The sequence below is a fragment of the Hydra vulgaris genome, chromosome 06, assembly GCF_038396675.1.
Source record: "Hydra vulgaris chromosome 06, alternate assembly HydraT2T_AEP".
Taxonomy (NCBI): domain Eukaryota; kingdom Metazoa; phylum Cnidaria; class Hydrozoa; order Anthoathecata; family Hydridae; genus Hydra; species Hydra vulgaris.
Window position 1 is genome coordinate 51,414,604 of NC_088925.1, and position 7,343 is coordinate 51,421,946.

Sequence of the window (7,343 nt, forward strand, 5' to 3'; positions counted from 1 at the left end):
TCTATAAGATTTCCCTGCTGATATCAACTTTCGGATCAGTTTTCGTTTTTCTGCACTACAATGCTCTCCGCGTCCCATTTTTATATGTAAATGTAAAATCCTACTAATAGGCACTAACATAAAACGAATAAAACAGCAAAAAAAAACCCAACGCTTGCTATTTTCACAATTACTTTTACCGTTATCAGAGTATTTTACAATAAAAGAGTGTGTGATGCTATTTTATTTTTCGGTCAGAATTGGCATTTTTGATTAAAATCGAGCAACACCAAGCAGTTTTTTTCCCAAAATGATTTGTTTTAGAAAATAAACATGTTAGCTATTATTTTAAAAAGCAAAGCTAAAAAAATTTTATTTTGCATTCTTAACAATAAGGAAAATACGCTCAGTGGTGCTATTTTATTTTGCGCAACCGTATATATATACATACATATATATATAAATATAAATATATATATATATATATATATATATATATATATATATATATATATATATATATATATATATATATATATATATATATATATATATATATATATATAACATATATATATAACACACATATATATAATATATATATATAAGTAAAAAATCAAAAACAAATAGCAAAAGTATATGAATAGAACTAAATTTGAGAATTTTTAAAGTCTTTATCAATAAGGCTTTTGAAGTGGGTAAAACTTTCAACAGTTTTAATTTTATATGGTAGATCATTATAGAGTTTTGCACCCATATAATAAAGTTCTAACTTTATGAACGTCAATCATATAATAATTAACAAAATTTGAGCACAACTTTTTGTCTAGACATTTTCGAACTGTTAATCAAGCTTTTCTTATTTTAAGCTTATCATTAATTAATTGCTTTTAAGACTTTTTTAAATTTTGTAACACTGAAAAAATGATTCTGGAAAATATTTTTATAAAACATAGGAGCACTGAAAAACTACCAAGGTTGTTCTCGATAACTAATTATTATTTTTTAAATCTCACTCTAGAATGAAAAGTACAAAAACCATATTGATTGTCAAAGTGTAGGCTTTTAGAGTCAAGATGGGAAACGTAACGCTACATAACAATTATAAGTTATAACAAATTTTGTAAAAAAGTAAATTTTGATCAAGTTGTTTTCCCAAATATAAAAACATTTTTTTTAGCCGTAGAATTCTACGGCTAACTGCTGTGACTGAAAGATTCTATCGTGCATAGATTGCTCTTGACATATCTAATGCTTTCAATAAAGTTTACTCGCTAGTCTTCTCCATAAGCCTGCTAGATATGAAGTACCTGGGAGAATGTTTTAGATTATTAAATCATTTCTTTCTAATTGTATCCTCAAAGGCCATCACTCGTCTTCATTTTTAGTAACTTCTTGGATACCTCAAAGTTTTCACCTTGATCCTGTATATTTTATCTATATTAATGATCTTTTTGACAATAAAGTGGCTCTACTTGCTAACAATTTGACTTTACACTCGTGTCTTCACAAAAGTTTTCTCTTTTCGTTCGGTTAAAACAGGCAGTCAATTTTGAATCTGATCTCTCTTTACAGCAGCTTGGTGTATGCAGTGGTTCATGAACTTTAACTCCATAAAATGAATTTAGTGGCAAGTCAAACTTAAACAAAACTTTTGTTTACAGCAAATAACTATTGCAATACTGTCAACATTCCTATATAATTAAATAGCAACCCTCACACTTAGTCCTAAGTTAGTTTACGTCTTCTTGGATTATGATTCACTACTGACCTCTCACGGAAACCATATAACAATCAATTGCAATGTTAGCATCAGCTAAGTTTGCTTTTGTGTCACGCTTCTTAATCTTAATTTACAAGTTTCTTAATCCTAATTCTAATCTCTACCTCTACAAATCTCTTCGTATGAAATACTGTTATCATATTTGGACTAGTCATTCTAACGAAGCTTTTTCTCTTTAAGACAAAATCTAAAATCGCATTGTAAAAGTAGTTGGATCTGCTTTATCTGCTAAGCTTGAGCATTTCTACCATCGTTGTAAGGTTGCATCACTTTCTCTCTTCTACAAATATTATCATTGTGTCTGCTCAAAGGTACTATCATCTCTAGTTCCATCAAACAAAATTTATTCTCACTTAACTCTTTATTCAGCAAAGTTGCATCCTTTTACTGTGTCTGTCTCTTTGTGCTCAAAAACTTTTATTCATCTAGTTTTTCCCCCCGCTATTCAGTGCTTTAAAACTCTCTCTCATCTTCTAGTTTCTCTGACTCGTGCAACCTAAAATTTTTAAAGTCTTGTGTAAACCGTTTCCTTGCTCTTTAACTCTATTCTTTGTTTTCTAGTTATTTCCAAATTAATAGTGGTTACTTGCAGCCTTGTTGAGAGTTAGATTTAAAGAAAAATAGTAATATCCATTTTAAAATGTTAATTTTAAAATTCAACTTTATAATTTGTTTAAAGTTTCAATAAAAAAAAGAGTTAAATTTATTTAAAAAAGAAAGCATTTACACAACAATTATCCAAGTAAAAAACTCTTAAATAAAGTAATGCTAAAATAAATAAAACCAAATATAATGCTATATTTATATTTTTTATAATATCAAACACATTGTTTGATATTATAAAAATAATAACAATAAGAAGCACAATAGAAGAAATATAAAAAAAAAAACACTGAAGTAAAAAGTTGTAAAGAAATATTAGGGAAAGACAAAGTTATAAAACTTTCACATAAAGACACTATAGGTTATAGTTATACTATATTATTTATATTTTTATATAAATATAAAACTTAAGTGTAGTCATTTTTATCATTTAACTAGAGTAAAACTCTTTTTAAAAAACTGTAACTAAAAATAGAAAAAAAATTAATTAAAAACGATAAAATTTATGTAAACAATTTTTAAAATTTCATACGTTCATTTATAGATTACTTATTAAAAATCAAAATACAAGCCAAAGGTTCTTGAAAAAACAAATTAACTAATCTATTTTAACATTCTCTATCTCCTTTCCCCAAACTTGTTTTTAATAATTTTTCTACTTCTTAAATCTAATGAAATTGTTATATTTTAAGCAAATATTATATTGCTTTTTATCTCCCCCGTCTCCCGAATTGGCGGTAAAAATGAATTTAGGTACCAAAAGTCCTGCAAGTAATAGGGTATATGCTAAACAAAATAAATTGATTAAATTTGACAGGAACATAGAATGTGTAACCTAAAAGGTATGAATAGGATAGAAAAAAAGGAGCATATCTTCAACATTTGTTAAATGAAACAAAGTTTTTGACATCTGGAAGTTATAACGTTTGTCAGTATAAATAAAACCACTCAATATCTCAACTATTTCAAAAACTATAAGCTATACTTTTTCAAAAACTATAAGCTAGTAAAAAGATTAAAGAAATAAAGCAACAAAACACAGTTCTACAATACTAACAAAAAGCAAACTTAAAACATGAAACAGGATTTTAGCACAAAAAATTGGTTTCCTATAACAAAAACTTTGACCTAACAATACTCATTTAACATAGTCTTACAGCTCCAGCATACAATTATACGGTATTTATGTCAAGAATTGCTTCCAAATGCACAAAAATAATTAATTCAAACATTCCAAGAATATACTTTTATTTCATATTATTATTGTTTATATGTATGGGATGTTTAAGAAGAAATACTTGGCATTGCTATTATATACTTAGATTGTTGTGGTGTGGAATATGTTTACTTTTTATACAGAGTGTTTTCTGTAACTAAAACCAGAATTATTGAAAACAAGAATAAAAATTAAATTTCATTTTTTGTTCACTATTTTGGTTAAGTTTTTACCCTCTTTTAAAAAAAAGGCTCTTACGCAATCTTCGTTTATCTGAGATACTAAGCAAGAGTATGTCCAAGTTTAATTATAAAAACAAGGTCAAGCCATGTTTAATTAACAACGTCAAATAATGTTTAATTAAAAAACAACATAGTTTTGAAAATAATAATTAATGACTGAAAAGATAAAGTCATCAGACTTGATTGAAGATGGATAATTCTATATTAATTCTAGAGCAATTAAACGGCTAATCATTTATTTTTATTTACTCTCATATAAGTAAATCTTTTTTTCATCCTACCCGATTGCAATTAACGGTTAATTTTTATCTCCTAAATTTTTTTTATATAAAGAAATTCCTTCTTTAGTTTATTAAAATGAAAAGAAATTCTTTTAATGTTTAAGTTCAGTGAATGTTTTAACAGGTTTAATATGACAATAGAAAAAACAATAAAAAAGTATTTATATCTTTTATAAGTTTAAATATATTGCTTCTTTTTTTGTTTTTGTTTAAACTATTACGGAACTCTATCCCAAGTCAATCATATTTTAATCATAGATAAAAATGATTTTATGGCGTCTGAACTAAAACCTAATAGAAGTTTGTTTGTTTTACTTTGTTTTAAAGGAAATTCTGAAGCATTTTATTAAAACAATCTACGATTGGTTCTTCGTGTAAACATAAATAGGTTTGCAACGGACAACCACGAAAAAGGAAATAGTTTTATAATTTCAATTGTTTGAAACTTATGTGGATTTTAACTAGTCCTAAGTTGTTATTTTAATATACAGAGGATTTTCCGTGAGCTTCGCAATGCATAATTACAACAAAAACAGCAACAAGCTAATTTTAGTATAAAATTAGCTTGTTGCCATTTTTAGCATTGAAGCAATTTTAACAACAAAACTAAAATCGTCGCAGATGTTATTATTATTATATTGTTACATGAAAAATTTTTGCTTTATTTTGGCTGAAAAGGAGGAGATCATTTCTGTAAAACCTTTGTTTGAAAATTTAATCTGCAGTCAAGATTAACTGTGAAAAGATTATCGTATCAAGTTTTAACTGCGAACTTGAAAACATTGGCAAAGATTGTGTAGGGTTAAATACAAATATGGGCAACGAGTTGAGTTCAGACAAAACTAAACCAACGCTAACAAGAACTTTATCATTAAAGGTCAAACGTACTGATCAATCAGCCAATTTTGGTAGTAAACCGCCAGATTTGGTTCGCTCATTACGTCGTTCTTATACATTTTCTACATACGAAGACAACGTTACTGGAGATGGTTTTTCCGAAAAAAAAACCGTAAAAAGTGAGTTAAATATAACCGAAAACCCAAAAGAAGTATCTTTTACTATAGGTAATCAAACTCCAATATTAAATCAGTCTGAAAAAAACGAAACATTTCAAAACCTTGGCAATGAAAAACGACGAAGCTCGCTAAATGATAAAAAAAATTTAAATAAAAAAATGAACGATGACAATTTGAAAAATATAAAATCATCTGAGAACCCTACAGCAAAAACAAATGTATGTTCTAATGGAGAATCTGAAATGTCTACTAAAGAAACCTCGTTAACCGATGGCTTTATAGATGTCATTCACGAAGAACTCAGTGAAAAAAAATCTGATAAAAGTTCTACGCGTAGGAAAGGACTAAAGGCGTCTTCTAAAAAAGTAGCCCGGTCTCACTCTTTTCATTGCTACGTTGTCGAAGAAGAGAAAAACGAAAATGTGAGCGAGAAACCCTCTAACAACAAAGGAGTGAAAACACACGGACGAAGAAACTCAGATACATTTTTGTTAAAAATGGAACATGTGCAAAAATCAGAACATTTTTCTAGAATGTTAAAACAATTTAAAGAAAAAGATGACGTCAATAACAGAAAATTATCAGTTTACAGTGGAAAAATACAAAACAATACGTCAAAATCCAATAACCGTATAAAACTTCAAACCGAAAGAACGGACACATACTTAGAAAATTGGATAAACGATCAAAAGGAACGCATCAAGGCTCTATCAAAAGCCGTTCAAGGAGATTACGAATACTACCACGCTCTTCACAGCCGGAGAAAAAGTTTAAAAGACGTATTAGAACTACCGAAACGACCAAGTACTGAAAAACTTAGAAGAAAAATTTTATTGAAGCCCACGAAAAACTTAAGTGATTATAGTTCAGACGATGAAATAGATAATCCAGTACCTCGTCAAAGAGTTCATTCTGAGCTTGTAATAAACCCCTATGAAGCAACTAAAACTAAACCAAGCGACAATGTAGTGACTACAATCCAAAAAAGTGTACAGTTTAAACCTATTCGCAGTGTTAGTATAACATTTCCTAAGCCAATCTACAAAAAAAATGATTATTCGTTTGATTCCAAAGACATTAATCAAAACGAAATCCGACAAACTGACCAAAACAAAATAACAAAAACTTCCACGCAAATAGCTTTTGGAATTCACTCGGACAAGAAACTGACAAAAAAGTTTAACGTAAGTGCACACAGTTCTCACGCTCAAATTAAGAGTTTGTAAAAGGGTTGTAACTTTAAAGCATTATTATTTATGCAATATTACTGCTCTTTGACGGTTAATAGTACAAAAATAAGAACAGATTTAAAAAAAAAAGGAAAGAATTTAAAAAGTTCTAAAAATTCTTTTGAAAGTTCAAAGAAATTAACCGGCGTTTTTAAACACCGCGGTAACCATAGTTACATAAGTGTACAACTCTTTGAAGCAGTAGATTTTGAAATTCATTTTTGGAGTTGTGAAAATTCGGCAATCAAACTCCATAAGAGTAATCGAATTCATTAGATTAATACTGTCAAACACTTTTACGTCAACGTTGTAAGCAAACCTTTGTATATTGTTGCTTTGAATGGTTAATCTTGTTTAAACGTGATTAGTTATGAACATCAAGTTAATCGAATTATTGTTAATTGAGTTCATTTCAAAAGATATTTTCTTTAGTTGTTAAAATGTATTGCATGAGAGAAACGCTTTTTTTATAAAAAAAAAACAAAAAAAACAACAACTTCAGATCAAAGGTTACTTACTGAAAAAAAAACACGCTTAAATCGTTAAGCAACACTGATGTAATTTAATCTATGTTTAAAGAAAAAACGTTCGATGGTGTAACAATAATTTTGATTATGTTTGCAGTTATCAGCAAAATGAGAGAATTCGGAATATATAACAATTTTCGTTTTAATTTTATTACGGGCTTTTTCGAAACTCTTTTATGCAGTACAAAAACTGATATGACTTTGAGGAGAAAAGCTAAAGCCAGAACATTTTCAAATACGAACGACCAAGAATTGACAAAAACAATTAAACTGTTGCTTTATTATATGGTTTTGTTTGCAATAATGAGAGCCAACAAACAAATGTTAATGTGCAAATAAAAAATTATTTTTTGCAAAGGTTCAACGAACTTATCCGTTATACTTGCATACCAACGGAAATCATTGGTATGCCTAATTATGTCGTCATTTGAGTTTTTGTCTCTCATAATTAAATCCTTCATTTTAAA